The following is an 18,083-nucleotide window of genomic DNA, read 5'->3' on the forward strand; positions in this document are numbered from 1 at the left end:
CTAGGACTTGTGGGAGGAGTCAGCCGAGGCATGTCCAGGCATGTACACAGTGGAATACAAACAGTGGTTTACCACATTCACCCCTTGTTTAAAATTGAGTCTGGCGGGGTGAAGTGTATTAAAAGTTAGTGTATTGGAGTCTCTCCGGAGGTCTTGTCTGCCGCTGTGATCGGCGTGGCGACGGCAGGCGTAGTGGAGCTTCCGGCGTCGAGTCCTGCGTGGGCTGTGGCACAGGCGTGTCGTCCTCGTAGATGTCGAGCGGGTCGCGGGGCCCAGGCCTGCCGTCTGCTGGGGCTGGATATCGGATCGTGGGGGGGGGTGGTAGTGAGTAGTGGGTTACTGCGGCCCCCGAGGGTGCAAGGTCTCTTATGGAGACTGTGTCCTCCCGCCCGTCCGGGTATGCAATGTAAGCATACTGGGGGTTGGCGTGGAGGAGGTCGACCCTCTCGACCAGGGGGTCCGTTTTATGGGTCCTCACGTGCCTTCTCAGTAGGACCGGCCCTGGGGACGTCAGCCATGGCGGTAGCGATGTCCCCAATGTGGACTTCCTTGGGAAGACAAACATTTTCTCATGAGGGGTGGCGTTAGTGGCAGTGCAGAGCAGTGACCGAATAGAGTGGAGCGCATCGGGGAGCACATCCTGCCAGCGGGAGGTTGGAAGGCCCCTAGACTTTAAGGCTAGCAGGGCGGCCTTCCAAACTGTCGCATTTTCTCTTTCCACCTGTCCGTTCCCCCGGGGGTTGTAACTGGTGGTCCTGCTTGTGGCAATACCCCTAGTTAGCAGGTACTGACGGAGTTCGTCGCTCATAAACGATGAGCCCCGGTCGCTATGGATATAGCTGGGGAAACCGAACAGGGTGAAGAGGTCGTTCAGACATTTAATGACCGTGGCACTGGTCATGTCCGGGCAGGGGATGGCGAACGGGAAACGGGAGTACTCATCAATAATATTGAGGAAGTACACATTGCGGTCGGAGGAGGGGAGAGGCCCTTTAAAATCAACGCTCAGGCGCTCGAAGGGGCGAGTGGCTTTTATCAGGTGGGCCCTGTCTGGTCTATAAAAGTGCGGTTTGCACTCAGCGCAGACTTGGCAGTTCCTGGTCATGGTCCTGACCTCCTCAATAGAGTAAGGCAGGTTGCGGGCCTTGATGAAGTGGAAGAACCTGGTGACCCCCGGGTGGCAGAGGTCATTGTGGAGGGCCCGCAGTCTATCGATCTGCGCGCTGGCGCAGGTGCCACGCGATAGCGCATCCGGGGGTTCATTGAGCTTCCCGGGCCGGTACAAGATCTCGTAATTGTAGGTGGAAAGTTCGATTCTCCACCTCAAGATCTTGTCATTTTTGATTTTGCCCCTCTGCTTGTTGTTAAACATGAAAGCAACTGAACGTTGGTCATTGAGCAGGGTAAATCGTTTTCCGGCCAGGTAGTGCCTCCAATGACGCACAGCCTCCACAATCACCTGGGCCTCCTTCTCAACAGCGGAGTGTCTGGTCTCCGGGCCTTGGAGGGTTCGTGAAAAGAAGGCCACGGGTCTCCCCGCCTGATTGAGGGTAGCGGCCAGGGCAAAGTCGGACGCGTCGCTTTCCACCTGGAAGGGGATGGATTCGTCCACTGCGTGCATGGTGGCTTTGGCAATGTCTTCCTTGATACGGTGGAAGGCTAAGCGGGCCTCTGCCGTCAAGGGAAAAGAGGTGGACTTGATCAGCGGATGGGCCTTGTCCGCATAGTAGGAGACCCACTGGGCATAATAGGAGAAAAACCCTAGGCACCTCTTCAGGGCCTTGAGGCAGTGGGGCAGTGGGAGTTCCATAAGGGGACGCATCCGGTCGGGGTCGGGGCCGATGACTCCGTGTTCCACAACACAGCCAAGGATGGCGAGGCGGTTTGTGCGGAATATGCACTTCTCCTTGTTATATGTCAGGTTCAGGAGTTGGGCGGTGCGGAGGAATTTTTCGAGGTTTGCGTCATGGTCCTGCAGTCACGGCCGCAGATGGTCACATTGTCCAGATATGGGAAAGTGGCCTGCAACGCATTTTGATCTACCATCCAGTCCATCTCCCTTTGGAAGACGGAGACCCCGTTGGTGACGCCAAAGGGAACCCTAAGGAAGTGGTAGAGGCGGCCGTTTGCCTCAAAGGCAGTATACTGGCGGTCCTCAGGGCGGATAGGGAGCTGGTGGTACGCTGATTTCAGGTCAATGGTCGAGAAGACGCGGTACTGCGCGATCTGGTTGACCATATCAGCTATGCGGGGGAGTGGGTAGGCGTCCAGCAGGGTGTAGCGATTTATTGTCTGGCTGTAGTCGATGACCAGGCGCTGCTTCTCGCCGGTCTTAACGACCACAACCTGGGCTCGCCAGGGGCTGGTGCTGCCCTCAATAATCCCTTCCTTCAGGAGCCGCTCCACTTCGGTTTTAATGAAAACCCTGTCCCCGGCACTGTATCGCCTGCTCTTTGTGGCGATGGGCTTACAGTTGGGGGTGAGGTTAGCAAACAGTGGGGGGGGGGGGGTGACTCTGAGTGTGGAGAGGTTGCACCTGGTGCGCGGCGGGCAATTTGGGAGCTGCTGGCTGCGGACTGTGAGTGGGGGTAGGGGTCCACCGTACGCCATCGTAACACTTTTAAGGTGGCACTGATAATCTAACCCCAGCAGGACGGCAGCGCAGAGGTCAGGCAGGACCAGAAGTTTAAAATGATCGTACACGGTCCCGTCTACTACGAGTGTCACTACGCAGTAGCCGCCGATGTCCGCCGACTGGGACTCGGAGGCCATAGAAATCCGCTGGTGCGCAGGCAGGACTGGGAGAGAGCAACGCCGCACCGTGTCGGGGTGGATGAAGCTCTCCGTGCTCCCAGAGTCAAAAAGGCAGATTGTATCGTGGCCATTTACCTTAATGTCCATTGTGGAACTGGCCAGCTGGTGCGGTCTCGCTTGGTCCAGTGTAACGGATGCCAGCGTAGGGGTCGGTGTGTCGCTGCGGGTATCAGATGAGGCGGTGTTGGGGGCCTGCTGCATTCCGGCTGTCGTCCAAGATGGCGGCGTCCATGATCCCCATGTGGCTGGAGGCGTCCAAAATGGCTGCTGTACCGGTGGTTCGCACATGGCCAGGGAGGCCCAAGATGGCGGCCCGCATGGCCCACACGCGGCGCTGCTGGGGTTCGGGGTGGCTTTGGCCCTGCAGACGTTAGCGTAGTGTCCCTTCTTCCCGCAGCCCGAGCAGATCGCGTTTTTCGCCGGGCAGCGCGCTCTGGGGTGTTTTGCCTGGCCACAGAAGTAGCATTTCTGGCCTTGGGGCACTGCTGTCTGGCCTTGGGACACTGCTGTGGTAGTTGGGCCGTTGCTGGGGTGTGGCTGGGGTGGCACGGCGCTATGAGGCGGTCCTATCGTGTCCCAGGCTGTCATTCCCCGCGGCGTCCACGGTGCAGAGGAGTAGGCATCCATGCCCCGGTAGGCTGCATCCAATGATAGTGCGAGTTCAGAGGCCTTGTTGAGGTCGAGGTCACTCTGCTCCAACAGTCGCTGTCGGGTGTAATTGGATCTGTGGCCCGCTACAAAAGCGTCCCGGATAAGTTCCTCTGTGTACACGGCGGCCTTTACATCCTTACAACCACAGGCCCGGCCAAGCACAGACAGTGCCTGAAGGTATTCCACGGTCGATTCCCCAGGTTGTTGTTTACGACTCCCCAGAAGGTGCCTGGCGTACACTTCGTTCACTGGGCGCGTGTACTGGTCCTTGAGGAGCTTGATAGCATCCGCGTACGAGGTCGCGTCTTGGATGACCGAGTACACTCGGTGGTTCACTTTGGAGGTCAGGACACCCAGTTTGTCCTCGTCCGATTTGATTGCTGCGGAGGGGTCAGGAATTTTTCGAAACACTTAAGCCAGTGAGTAAACTTGGTGGATGAGTCCGCCTCCCGATGATCTAAGTCCAGGCATGCTGGTGTGAGGATCTTCTCCATTATAAAAATTTTGTTAATAAAATTGATGCGCTATCAATTACTCATAAAAGACTGAGAGTTAAGAGAGTAACTAAAGGCTTTTATTAACAAAAGAATGAAGGTCTGCCTCGAGTGGTCGACCGGTCCAGAATACAAAGGGGGCTGGGGAGCAGTCACCTTTATACTAGGACTTGTGGGAGGAGTCAGCCGAGGCATGTCCAGGCATGTACACAGTGGAATACAAACAGTGGTTTACCACAACCGCTAACACATCAAGAATTTGCAAAATGGGACAAACACCCAATTGAGATCCTACATGCAGAATTCTGTAAAAGTATCCTCCGGACTCAAAGGAAAACCGTAAACAATGCATGCAGGGCAGAACTAGGCCAATATCCATTAATAATCACTATCCAAAAAAGAGCCACCAAATTTTGGAAACACCTAGAAATGAGCAACCCCCAATGCTATCATTACGAAGCCCTGAAATGCCAAGAGAGGACCATAAAGAAGAATACCCTCAGTCAACTAGTCCTGGGACTCAGTGAAGTAACTACTAACACTACTAACAATAACCAGCCCCAGGACAGTGACAGCGTAACACAAAGAATTCGACCCAACACAATCGTCACTAAGCAAAAGGAAAAATATCTGTCATATTGGGCAGAAACAACAAAAACCCAAAACAAACTCAATTGCTACTTGGCCCTAAACAGACAATACAGCATGGCTGATTACCTGACCATGGTAAAGGATAGCAAACAGAAAAACCTTGACAATGTACAGACTTAGTGAACATAGCCTGGTGATCGAAAAAGGTAGACACAGGCAGACCCGGCTACCAAGAGAGGACAGGATATGCTCTCACTGCAGTCAGGGAGTGGTGGAGACAGAGATGCACTTCCTCACAGCTTGTAGAAAATATCAGGGCATAAGGGAGAATTTCTACCCAAAATTCACAAAAATATGCCCGGAATTCAGAAATTTGAATGACGACCAAAAACTCCCATACCTACTAGGGGAAGAGAGAAATTGTGTAACCTTAGCGGCACACTATGTTACAGCTTGCCATAAACAGAGGGACAACCATTAAACCTAAGAAAAGAGTATATACAAATTATATGAATGTATATTTATACACTCAGGGATATATCTGTTTATACACTGTATGGATAGATCTGTATTTTTTGTGTTCAACCATGAATGTTTTTCGATGCTTTGGCAACATAAGATGTACCTTGTCATCATGCTAATAAAGCGATTTGAATTGAATTGAATTGAATTGAGAGAGGCAGAGAGAGAGAGAGACAGCGAGAGAGAGACAGCCAGCGAGAGAGAGAAACAGAGAGTGAGAGAGACAGAGAGAAAGACAGAGAGAGAGAGAGACAGAGAGAAAGACAGAGAGAGAGAGAGAAACAGAGAGTGAGAGAGACAGAGAAAAAGACAGAAACAGGGAGAGACAGAGAGAGAAAGAGAGGCAGAGAGAGAGAGAGACACACAGAGAGAGGCAGAGAGAGAGAGAGAGGCAGAGAGAGAGAAAGGGAAGAAAGAATGAAAGGAAGGAAGGACACCTTTCACCACCTCAGAATGTCCCAAAGCGCTTCACAGCCAATGAAGTACGTTTTTTCGAAGTGTGGTCACTGTTGTAATGTAGGAAACGCAGCAGCCAATTTGCGCACAGCAAGCTCCCACAAACAGCAATGTGACAATGACCCAGATCATTTGGTTAAGAGATAAATAGTGGCCCCAGGACACCGGGGAGAACAACCCCCTGCTCTTCTTCCAAATAGTGGCTGTGGGATCTTTTACTAAGGAGAGAGCAGACGGGGCCTCGGTTTAATGTCTCAGCCCAATGATTAATTATGCAGCTTATTCTCCCCACAAAAATAGCAGAGAGAATAATTTAGAATGGGCAGTTCTGATGTTCGCACATCTGGTTTATGCTCCACACCAGCCTCCTCCCACCCCTCTTCATCTCATCCCATCAACACCAGCCTCCTCTCACCCCTCTTCATCTCACCCCATCAACACCAGCCTCCTCTCACCCCTCTTCATCTCACCCCATCAACACCAGCCTCCTCCCACCCCTCTTCATCTCACCCCGTCAACACCAGCCTCCTCTCACCCCTCTTCATCTCACCCCATCAACACCAGCCTCCTCTCACCCCTCTTCATCTCACCCCATCAACACCAGCCTCCTCCCACCCCTCTTCATCTCACCCCATCAACACCAGGCTCCTCCCACCCCTCGTCATCTCACCCCATCAACACCAGCCTCCTCCGACCCCTCTTCATCTCACCCCGTCAACACCAGCCTCCTCCCACCCCTCTTCATCTCACCCCGTCAACACCAGCCTCCTCCCACCCCTCTTCATCTCACCCCATCAACACCAGCCTCCTCTCACCCCTCTTCATCTCACCCCATCAACACCAGCCTCCTCCCACCCCTCGTCATCTCACCCCATCAACACCAGCCTCCTCCGACCCCTCTTCATCTCACCCCATCAACACCAGCCTCCTCTCACCCCTCTTCATCTCACCCCATCAACACCAGCCTCCTCCCACCCCTCGTCATCTCACCCTATCAACACCAGCCTCCTCCCACCCATCTTCATCTCACCCCATCAACACCAGCCTCCTCCCACCCCTCTTCATCTCAGCCCATCAACACCAGCCTCCTCCCACCCCTCTTCATCTCTCTCCATCAACACCAGCCTCCTCCCACCCCTCTTCATCTCTCTCCATCAACACCAGCCTCCTCCCACCCCTCTTCATCTCACCCCATCAACACCAGCCTCCTCCCACCACTCTTCATCTCACCCCATCAACAACAGCCTCCTCCCACCCCTCTTCATCTCACCCCGTCAACACCAGCCTCCTCCCACCCCTCTTCATCTCACCCCATCAACACCAGCCTCCTCCCACCCCTCTTCATCTCACCCCATCAATACCAGCCTCCTCCCAACCCTCTTCATCTCACCCCGTCAACACCAGCCTCCTCCCACCCCTCTTCATCTCACCCCGTCAACACCAGCCTCCTCCCACCCCTCTTCAACTCACCCCGTCAACACCAGCCTCCTCCCACCCCTCTTCATCTCACCCCGTCAACACCAGCCTCCTCCCACCCCTCTTCATCTCACCCCATCAACACCAGCCTCCTCCCACCCCTCTTCATCTCACCCCATCAACACCAGCCTCCTCCCACCCCTCTTCATCTCACCCCGTCAACACCAGCCTCCTCCCACCCCTCTTCATCTCATCCCATCAACACCAGCCTCCTCCCGCCCCTCTTCATCTCACCCCATCAACACCAGCCTCCTCCCGCCCCTCTTCATCTCACCCCATCAACACCAGCCTCCTCCCGCCCCTCTTCATCTCACCCCATCAACACCAGCCTCCTCCCCCCTCTTCATCTCACCCCATCAACACCAGCCTCCTCCCACCCCTCTTCATCTCACCCCAACACCAGCCTCCTCCCACCCCTCTTCATCTCACCCCATCAACATTAGCCTCCTCCCACCCCTCTTCATCTCACCACATCAACACCAGCCTCCTCCCGCCCTTCTTCATCTCACCCCATCAACACTAGCCTCCTCCCACCCCTCTTCATCTCACCCCATCAACACCAGCCTCCTCCACCCCTCTTCATCTCACCCCGTCAACACCAGCCTCCTCCCACCCCTCTTCATCTCACCACATCAACACCAGCCTCCTCCCGCCCCTCTTCATCTCACCCCATCAACACCAGCCTCCTCCCGCCCCTCTTCATCTCACCCCATCAACACCAGCCTCCTCCCGCCCCTCTTCATCTCACCCCATCAACACCAGCCTCCTCCCACCCCTCTTCATCTCACCCCATCAACACCAGCCTCCTCCCGCCCTTCTTCATCTCACCCCGTCAACACCAGCCTACTCCCACCCCTCTTCATCTCACCCCATCAACACCAGCCTCCTCCCACCCCTCTTCATCCCACCCCATCAACACCAGCCTCCTCCCAACCCTCTTCATCTCACCCCGTCAACACCAGCCTCCTCCCACCCCTCTTCATCTCACCCCATCAACACCAGCCTCCTCCCAACCCTCTTCATCTCACCCCGTCAACACCAGCCTCCTCCCACCCCTCTTCATCTCACCCCATCAACACCAGCCTCCTCCCCCCTCTTCATCTCACCCCATCAACACCAGCCTCCTCCCACCCCTGTTCATCTCACCACATCAACACCAGCCTCCTCCCACCCCTCTTCATCTCACCCCATCAACACCAGCCTCCTCCCACCCCTCTTCATCTCACCCCATCAACACCAGCCTCCTCCCACCCCTCTTCCTCTCACCCCATCAACACCAGCCTCCTCCCACCCCTCTTCATCTCACCCCGTCAACACCAGCCTCCTCTCACCCCTCTTCATCTCACCCCATCAACACCAGCCTCCTCCCACCCCTCTTCATCTCACCCCATCAACACCAGCCTCCTCCCACCCCTCTTCATCTCACCCCGTCAACACCAGCCTACTCCCACCCCTCTTCATCTCACCCCATCAACACCAGCCTCCTCCCCCCCTCTTCATCTCACCCCATCAACACCAGCCTCCTCCCGCCCCTCTTCATCTCACCACATCAACACCAGCCTCCTCCCACCCCTCTTCATCTCACCCCATCAACACCAGCCTCCTCCCACCCCTCTTCATCTCACCCCATCAACACCAGCCTCCTCCCACCCCTCTTTATCTCACCCCGTCAACACCAGCCTACTCCCACCCCTCTTCATCTCACCCCATCAACACCAGCCTCCTCCCACCCCTCTTCATCCCACCCCATCAACACCAGCCTCCTCCCAACCCTCTTCATCTCACCCCGTCAACACCAGCCTCCTCCCACCCCTCTTCATCTCACCCCATCAACACCAGCCTCCTCCCACCCCTCTTCATCTCTCTCCATCAACACCAGCCTCCTCCCACCCCTCTTCATCTCACCCCGTCAACACCAGCCTCCTCCCACCCCCTTCCTCTCACCCCATCAACACCAGCCTCCTCCCACCCCTCTTCATCTCACCCCATCAACACCAGCCTCCTCCCACCCCTCTTCATCTCCCCCATCACCATATCCTTCTATTCCTTTCTCCCTCATGTGTTTATCCAGCCCTCCCTTAAATGTATCTCTGCTCTTCGCCTCAACCGCTCCCTGTGGTAGCGAGTTCCCCATTCTCCGCACTCTCTGGGGAAAGAAGTTTCTCCTGGATTCCCTATTGGATTTCTTGCTGACTATCTTCTATTGATGGCCCCTAGTTTTGCTCTTCCCCACAAGTGGAAACACTCTCTCTGTATCCACTCCATCAAAACGTTTCATAATTTTAAAGACCTCGATCAGGTCACCCCTCAGCCTTCTCTTTTCAAGAGTAAAGAGCCCCAGCCTGTTCATCCTTTCCTGATAGTTATTGGCTCAGTGATTCGGGTCCCAACGTGTGAGTACGGACGGGGTACTCACACGTGGGCCTGGTGGAAGTCCCGGTTTTCAGCATGCACAGCGCATGCGGGGAAAACCGGCATTTCCCTTCCTCTGAACCAAGGGGTTAAGAGGCGGAACGCGTGCGACGTTTCAGGCAGCGCGTGCGCAGTGAAATTCAAATTTATTGTAAGAAAGTCTGAGGTAAGTTTCCAACTTTATGTTTTTTTTTTAAAAACGTGTTTTGAGTAGTGTAGGTATAAGGATCAACTTTAGCTGTGTGCAAGGCCTAATTGAATATGATTTCTATCTTAAATGTGAAAATGACTGTTTAAAAATGAATAAAATGTTTAAAAAATAAACTTCTCATCAGTAATATATCTTTTTAGTAAGAATGTATGTATGTATGTCTGTATATATTCCTTGAAGGATGTGCATTTCTGTATGTATTCCTTTCAGTATGTGGATGAATGTATGTATGTAATGATGACTCTCTGAAAATGTAAGTTATTGGAAAATGATCTCGGCCTGTGATATTCATCAGGCGGGTATGACGTGTTCCCAAGCCGTTAAAGCATGTTTCCTGCCTTAGGCCGAGTTGATTTTATAGCCACTCAGTTTATTAAAATAACTGTAACAACTATTTCCATTTCCTCCTTACAGGTACGTCTGTGTGAGCGAGAAACATGCCCTCTTATCGAAATGTTGCCGTGATGCTCTGTGTGGTTTTGCTTCAAAGAAATCGGAACGCCAGGGAACAAAGTAGAACAGTGAGGAACCATAACCGTCTCCTGATCAGAAAGAACAACTACCCACCCTACAGAGTGTGCAGGGAGAGGCGATCATTTGAGATGCTGTCGGAGTTGTGTGTGAGGAGGCTGCGCTTCAGTAAAGAGGCAATCGGCCGACTATGTGACATGTTGAAGGCGGACCTGGAACCACGCTCGAAGACCCGCACTGCCTTGTCAGTGAACATGAAGGTAACCACTGCATTGAACTTCTTTGCAACTGGGTCATTTCAAGCAAGCACCAGTGACATAAGCAACATCTCCAAGAATGCTGCGAGGGTCTGCATTCACCAGGCCACAGAAGCCATTTGCCGTAGGCTTTCAGATTTAATTAAGTATGACTTGTCCACTCGACATCAAAAGGAGATGGCCTTAGCATTTCATCGCATTGCTGGATTCCCCAAAGTGATTGGGGCCGTCAATGGAACCCATATTGCATTGAAGGCACCATGGCATAGTGGTTAGCACTGTTGCCTCACAGCGCCAGGGACCCGGGTTCGAATCCGGCCTCGGGCGACTGTCTGTGTGGAGTTTGCACATTCTCCCCGTGTTTGCGTGGGTTTCCTCCGGGTGCTCCGGTTTCCTCCCACAGTCCAAAGATGTGCGGGTTAGGTTGATTGGCTATGATAAATTGACCCTTAGTGTTAGGGGGATTAAATACGTGGGGTTACGGGGATAGGGTGGGATATGTGTTGGTGTAGGGGTTACGGGGATCGGGTGGGATATGTGTCGGTGCAGGCTCGATGGGCCGAAATGGCCTCTATCTGCACTGTGGGGTTTCTGTGATTTCTGTGATTTCTGTGACATAAACAGGAAGGGGCATCATTCATTGAATGTAATTATAATTATGTGATGCGCACCTCCGGATCCTAAACGTGAATGCAGGGCACCGGGGAAGTAACCATGACTCCTTCGTCCTCCGTAACTCTAAATTGTATGATGCTCTCAGCAAATTGCCTACAGGATCCGCATGGATATTGGGAGACAAGGGCTGCCCGCTAAAACCATGGCTGATGACCCCCTACCGCAAGACCAATAATGAGGCTCAGGAGAGATACAACCAGGCACACGTGTCAACACGTCACGTGGTGGAGAAGACAATAGGAGTTCTGAAATCACGCTTCCGGTGCCTGGATAGGTCAGGGGGGACCTTGCAGTATTCTCACCAGAAAGTGGCAAGGATTGTGATGGCCTGTTGTGCTTTGCACAACCTTGCCCTGCAGGAAGGGCTGACCCTTAACACTGCAGAACAGCTCCCTGCTGAGATGGAGGATAAAGGCGATGGCAATGTGCATGTTGACACGCCTCATGGGGAGGAGCCAAGTGCCTCCGAAAGTAAGGCTGCTCGGGAACTGCTAGTAGCCAACACCTTCACGAGCTAGTGGTGCCTTGTACCTCCCCCTCCCCCCGCAAGGCAAAGGAAGGAGCAGACACTATTTAAAGTGAAGCAGTGAACTTTTATTGCAGCATAAAACAGTTTTCAGGTTCAGTTGTGATGTAGACAGTTTATAACTTTTAAATGTTAACTAGCTATTTCCTACTTTTCAAACATTTGTAAACATGAATAGTTCAGAAAAAAATTTGTAAACAGTTTAACGTGACTTTTTCTGGTTTCTTAGTGCAATAAAGACATTCAAGGTGGAAACTAGCTATTTTCTAATTTTCAAACAGTTGTTGTAAAAATACTTTTGCTCCAATAAAAGTTGAATTTTTTTTCGAAGAGACTACATGCTGTACTGTTTAAAGGAAAAGGTTACATATCCTTTCAGTCACAAATATACATTTCAATGAAAAAAGCAAAGACAACATTTAACATGTCGATAAAATGAAAAATTTAACAATTGAACGATTTGCCCCCTCGCATCTGTGACTGAGGGTCCAAGGAGGTGCATTGCGCAAAAGGTCGTCGTCGTACGTTTCTTCGCACTGTTCCCTTTGGGGAACTGTATGAAGTGGTGGAAGGATTTCTGGCCGTGTTAACGCTCCTTCCGTGACCGTAACCATCTTCATACCAGCCATTAGGGTGGTTAGTCCTATGGCGGGAGGGTTTTACGGGCTCCCACAACCCATACGAGGGGGGGGGCACCCACACCCACGGACGCAAGTATTCCGCTGGATGTCAACCCAGAATTTAGAGTCACTCCACTTGCCGGGACTGTGTGGAGCGGGGATCGAAACCCTACTCCTTCTGGCCCAGCGGCGGGGATGCTTACCGCTACGCCAAAGGCCCACTCCGCACAAAAGGTGACACCCTAACATTTCCTGCGCCTTTTCCCTCCCCGTGACTGGAGACCTATGCTGCCACTTGAAAGACCAAGCTATCATCTGTCCTTTTCGTGGCGCCCTGGACTTCTCATTCCCAATGATGCGCAGGCGCTGCGCCTCCACCTCGTTGAGGAGGTTGCTGAGGTCATCGTCAGTGAAATTTTGAGTTCTTTTAATGACGTGAATTGTGCTCATTCCAGCCATTTCACGTTGCTAATTAAATAAATTGAATGAAAAGAATGCTTTCAGGGCTTTTAAAACTCTTTAAATTGCTTAAATTCTGTTTAAAACTACTTCAGATTCTTCAAAATCATGTAAAAATATTTAAAAGTTTATAAAAGTTACCAAAAGATTCATAAAAATACAAAGAACCTACTAAAACTGCTGCTCTGCATGTAACAAGGTTTTGCAGCTTGTGAGAAAGATTGGGGGCGTGTCCTATGCTAATGCGACCTCACGGGGCGTGTCTCACTTACACTCCGCACTGGACGCTTCGCGCTGGCTGCACTCCTGGGCGGCGTGACGTCAGACGCTGCCCGGGAGTGATCCTCCGAAAAACAGAATTCCACGCAGGCCCACGCCTCAAATGTCGGCGCGATAGGTAAGCGTAGGTCGGGGGCTTGCACCCGCGGGAAGCCCCCGACCCGAATATCTGGGCCATAATCTTGCATTTCTGGTATCATTCTTGTAAATCCTTTTTGCACCCTCTCCAGTGCCTCTATATCCTTTTTATAAGATGGAGACCAGAACTGTGCACAGTGCTCCAAGTGTGGTCTAACCAAGGTATAGGGAGACCAGAACTGTGCACAGTGCTCCAAGTGTGGTTTAACCAAGGTATAGGGAGACCAGAACTGTGCACAGTGCTCCAAGTGTGGTTTAACCAAGGTATATGGAGACCAGAACTGTGCACAGTGCTCCAAGTGTGGTCTAACCAAGGTATACGGAGACCAGAACTGTGCACGGTGCTCCAAGTGTGGTCTAACCAAGGTATATGGAGACCAGAACTGTGCACGATGCTCCAAGTGTGGTCCAACCAAGGTATATGGAGACCAGAACTGTGCACAGTACTCCAAGTGTGATCTAACCAAGGTATACGGAGACCAGATCTGTGCACAGTGCTCCAAGTGTGGTCTACCCAAGGTATATGGAGACCAGAACTGTGCACAGTGCTCCAAGTGTGGTCTAACCAAGGTATATGGAGACCAGAACTGTGCACAATGCTCCAAGTGTGGTCTAACCAAGGTATATGGAGACCGGAACTGTGCACAGTGCTCCAAGTGTGGTCTAACCAAGGCATAGGGAGACCAGAACTGTGCACAGTGCTCCAAGTGTGGTCTAACCAAGGTATATGGAGACCACAACTGTGCACAGTGCTCCAAGTGTGGTCTAACCAAGGTATAGGGAGGCCAGAACTGTGCACAGTGCTCCAAGTGTGGTCTAACCAAGGTATATGGAGACCAGAACTGTGCACAGTGCTCCAAGTGTGTTCTAACCAAGGTATACGGAGACAGAACTGAGCACAGTGCTCCAAGTGTGGTCTAACCAAGGTATACGGAGAGCAGAACTGTGCACAGTGCTCCAAGTGTGGTCTACCCAAGGTATATGGAGACCAGAACTGTGCACAGTGCTCCAAGTGTGGTCTAACCAAGGTATACGGAGACCAGAACTGTGCACAGTGCTCCAAGTGTGGTCTAACCAAGGTATATGGAGACCAGATCTGTGCACAGTGCTCCAAGTGTGGTCTACCCAAGGTGTATGGAGACCAGAACTGTGCACAGTGCTCCAAGTGTGGTCTAACCAAGGTATACAGAGACCAGAACTATGCACAGTGCTCCAAGTGTGGTTTAACCAAGGTATACGGAGACCAGAACTGTGCACGGTGCTCCAAGTGTGGTCTAACCAAGGTATACGGAGACCAGAACTGTGCACGGTGCTCCAAGTGTGGTCTAACCAAGGTATACGGAGACCAGAACTGTGCACAGTGCTCCAAGTGTGGTCTAACCAAGGTATATGGAGACCAGAACTGTGCACAGTGCTCCAAGTGTGGTCTAACCAATGTATATGGAGACCAGAACTGTGCACAGTGCTTGAAGCGTGGTCTAACCAAGGTATATGGAGACCAGAACTGTGCACAGTGCTCCAAGTGTGGTCTAACCAAGGTATATGGAGACCAGAACTGTGCACAGTGCTCCAAGTGTGGCCTAACCAAGGTATATGGAGACCAGCACTGTGCACAGTGCTCCAAGTGTGGTCTAACCAAGGTATATGGAGACCAGAACTGTGCACAATGCTCCAAGTGTTGCCTAACCAAGGTATATGGAGACCAGAACTGTGCACAATGCTCCAAGTGTGGTCTAACCAAGGTATATGGAGACCAGAACTGTGCACGGTGCTCCAAGTGTGGTCTAACCAAGGTATATGGAGACCAGAACTGTGCACAGTGCTCCAAGTGTGGTCTAACCAAGGTATATGGAGACCAGAACTGTGCACGGTGCTCCAAGTGTGGTCTAACCAAGGTATATGGAGACCAGAACTGTGCACGGTGCTCCAAGTGTGGTCTAACCAAGGTATATGGAAACCAGAACTGTGCACAGTGCTCCAAGTGTGGTCTAACCAAGGTATAGGGAGACCAGAACTGTACACAGTGCTCCAAGTGTGGTCTAACCAAGGTATATGGAGACCAGAACTGTGCACAGTGCTCCAAGTGTGGTCTAACCAAGGTATAGGGAGACCAGAACTGTGCACAGTGCTCCAAGTGTGGTCTAACCAAGGTATAGGGAGACCAGAACTGTGCACAGTGCTCCAAGTGTGGTCTAACCAAGGTATATGGAGACCAGAACTGTGCACAGTGCTCTAAGTGTGGTCTAACCAAGGTATATGGAGACCAGAACTGTGCACAATGCTCCAAATGTGGTCTAACCAAGGTATACGGAGACAGAACTGAGCACAGTGCTCCAAGTGTGGTCTAACCAAGGTATATGGAGACCAGATCTGTGCACAGTGCTCCAAGTGTGGTCTACCCAAGGTATATGGAGACCAGAACTGTGCACAGCGCTCCAAGTGTGGTCTAACCAAGGTATACAGAGACCAGAACTGTGCACAGTGCTCCAAGTGTGGTCTAACCAAGGTATACGGAGACCAGAACTGTGCACAATGCTCCAAGTGTGGTCTAACCAAGGTTCTATACAAGTTTAACATAACTTCCCTACTTTTCAATTCTGTCCCTCCAGAAATAAACCCCGGTGCTTGATTTGCTTTTTTTATGGCCTTGTTAACCTGTGTTACTCCTTTCAGTGATTTGTGTATTTGTACTCTGAGATCGCTTTGCCCTTCTACCTCATGTAGATTCTTATTATCCAATGAAAATATAGCGAGGGAATAAGGCAAAGTGAGGATAAAACCGCGGAAGAAAGGACCCGATAAAATAATTAAACAGTGACCAAAATCAGAAGGTGAATTAAACAGAGGGAGAATAAGCTAGAAACAGAGAAGGAACAACCAGATTCCAATAAATTAATAAAAAGGGAACAGATTTATATTTCAGATTTCTAGCATCCGCAGCTTTTTGCCTCCAGTAATGACCAGATCATCTGTTTTTAGTGATGTTGGTTGAGGGATAAATATTGTCCCCAGGACACCGGGGAGAACTCACCCCCTGCTCTTCTTCCAATAGAGCCGTGGGATCTTTTACGTCCACCTGAGAGGGAAGACGGGGCCTCGGTTTAACGTCTCATCTGAAAGACGGCACCTCCGACAGTGCGGCGCTCCCTCAGTACTGCCCCTCCGACAGTGCGGCGCTCCCTCAGTACTGCCCCTCCGACAGTGCGGCGCTCCCTCAGTACTGCCCCTCCGACAGTGCGGCGCTCCCTCAGTACTGCCCCTCCGACAGTGCAGCACTCCCTCAGTACTGCCCCTCTGACAGTGTGACGCTCCCTCAGTACTGCCCCTCTGACAGTGCGGCGCTCCCTCAGCACTGCCCCTCCGACAGTGCGGCGCTCCCTCAGTACTGCCCCTCCGACAGTGCGGCGCTCCCTCAGTACTGCCCCTCCGACAGTGCGGCGCTCCCTCAGTACTGCCCCTCCGACAGTGCGGCGCTCCCTCAGTACTGCCCCTCTGACAGTGTGACGCTCCCTCAGTACTGCCCCTCTGACAGTGCGGCGCTCCCTCAGTACTGCCCCTCCGACAGTGCGGCGCTCCCTCAGTACTGCCCCTCCGACAGTGCGGCGCTCCCTCAGTACTGCCCCTCTGACAGTGTGACGCTCCCTCAGTACTGCCCCTCTGACAGTGCGGCGCTCCCTCAGTACTGCCCCTCCGACAGTGCGGCGCTCCCTCAGTACTGACCCTCCGACAGTGCGGCGCTCCCTCAGTACTGCCCCTCCGACAGTGCGGCGCTCCCTCAGTACTGACCCTCCGACAGTGCGGCGCTCCCTCAGTACTGCCCCTCCGACAGTGCGGCGCTCCCTCAGTACTGACCCTCCGACAGTGCGGCGCTCCCTCAGTACTGACCCTCCGACAGTGCAGAGCTCCCTCAGTACTGACCCTCCGACAGTGCGGCGAGCCCTCAGTAGTGCCCCTCCGACAGTGCAGAGCTCCCTCAGTACTGCCCCTCCGACAGTGCGGCGCTCCCTCAGTACTGCCCCTCTGACAGTGCGGCGCTCCCTCAGTACTGCCCCTCCGACAGTGCGGCACTCCCTCAGTACTGCCCCTCCGACAGTGCGGCGCTCCCTCAGTACTGCCCCTCCGACAGTGTGGCGCTCCCTCAGTACTGCCCCTCCGACAGTGTGGCGCTCCCTCAGTACTGCCCCTCCGACAGTGTGGCGCTCCCTCAGTACTGGCACTGGGAGTGTCAGCCCGGATTTTTGTGCTGAAGTCTCTGGAGCGGGACTTGAACACACAACCTTCTGACTCAGAGGCGAGAGCGCTGCCCACTGAGCCACAGGTGACACTGTAGAAAGATAATTCAGTATATCAGGATTTTCAGCTTTCAGGAAAGCTAAGAAAATAGATCTTGGACAAGGAACTTTGAGGGACCTGATGTAAGGTGAGGTTAAGGGGTTAACAGTCATGCCGTATTGATGCGTGCTGGAATCCCTCAGTGTTTACTATGAGGAGACTGTCTGTCACCAGGTTAGTTGAGTGTTTGTCAGGAACATTCAAGGACGTAAGCGATCTTGCCTTGCACAGAACCAGTGGCCAACTCAGTTCAGTCAGTGACTCAGAATTGCATCAAGACCAATTGGGTTTCGACAAGTGCGTTTCTGTCTCATAGGAACAGCGGAACAGGAGGAGGCCATTCAGCCCCTCGAGCCTGTTACACAGGAACAGGAGGAGGCCATTCAGCCCCTCGAGCCTGTTACACAGGAACAGGAGGAGGTCCATTCAGCCCCTCGAGCCTGTTACACAGGAACAGGAGGAGGTCCATTCAGCCCCTCGAGCCTGTTACACAGGGACAGGAGGAGGTCCATTCAGCCCCCTCGAGCCTGTTACACAGGAACAGGAGGAGGCCCATTCAGCCCCTCGAGCCTGTTACACAGGAACAGGAGGAGGCCCATTCAGCCCCTCGAGCCTGTTACACAGGAACAGGAGGAGGACCATTCAGCCCCTCGAGCCTGTTACCATAGGAAGAGGATGAGGCCCATTCAGCCCCTCGAG

Source organism: Somniosus microcephalus, chromosome 12 (genome assembly GCF_052327205.1).
Source record: "Somniosus microcephalus isolate GS21.2 chromosome 12, FLI_Smic_1.0, whole genome shotgun sequence".
NCBI lineage: Eukaryota > Metazoa > Chordata > Chondrichthyes > Squaliformes > Somniosidae > Somniosus > Somniosus microcephalus.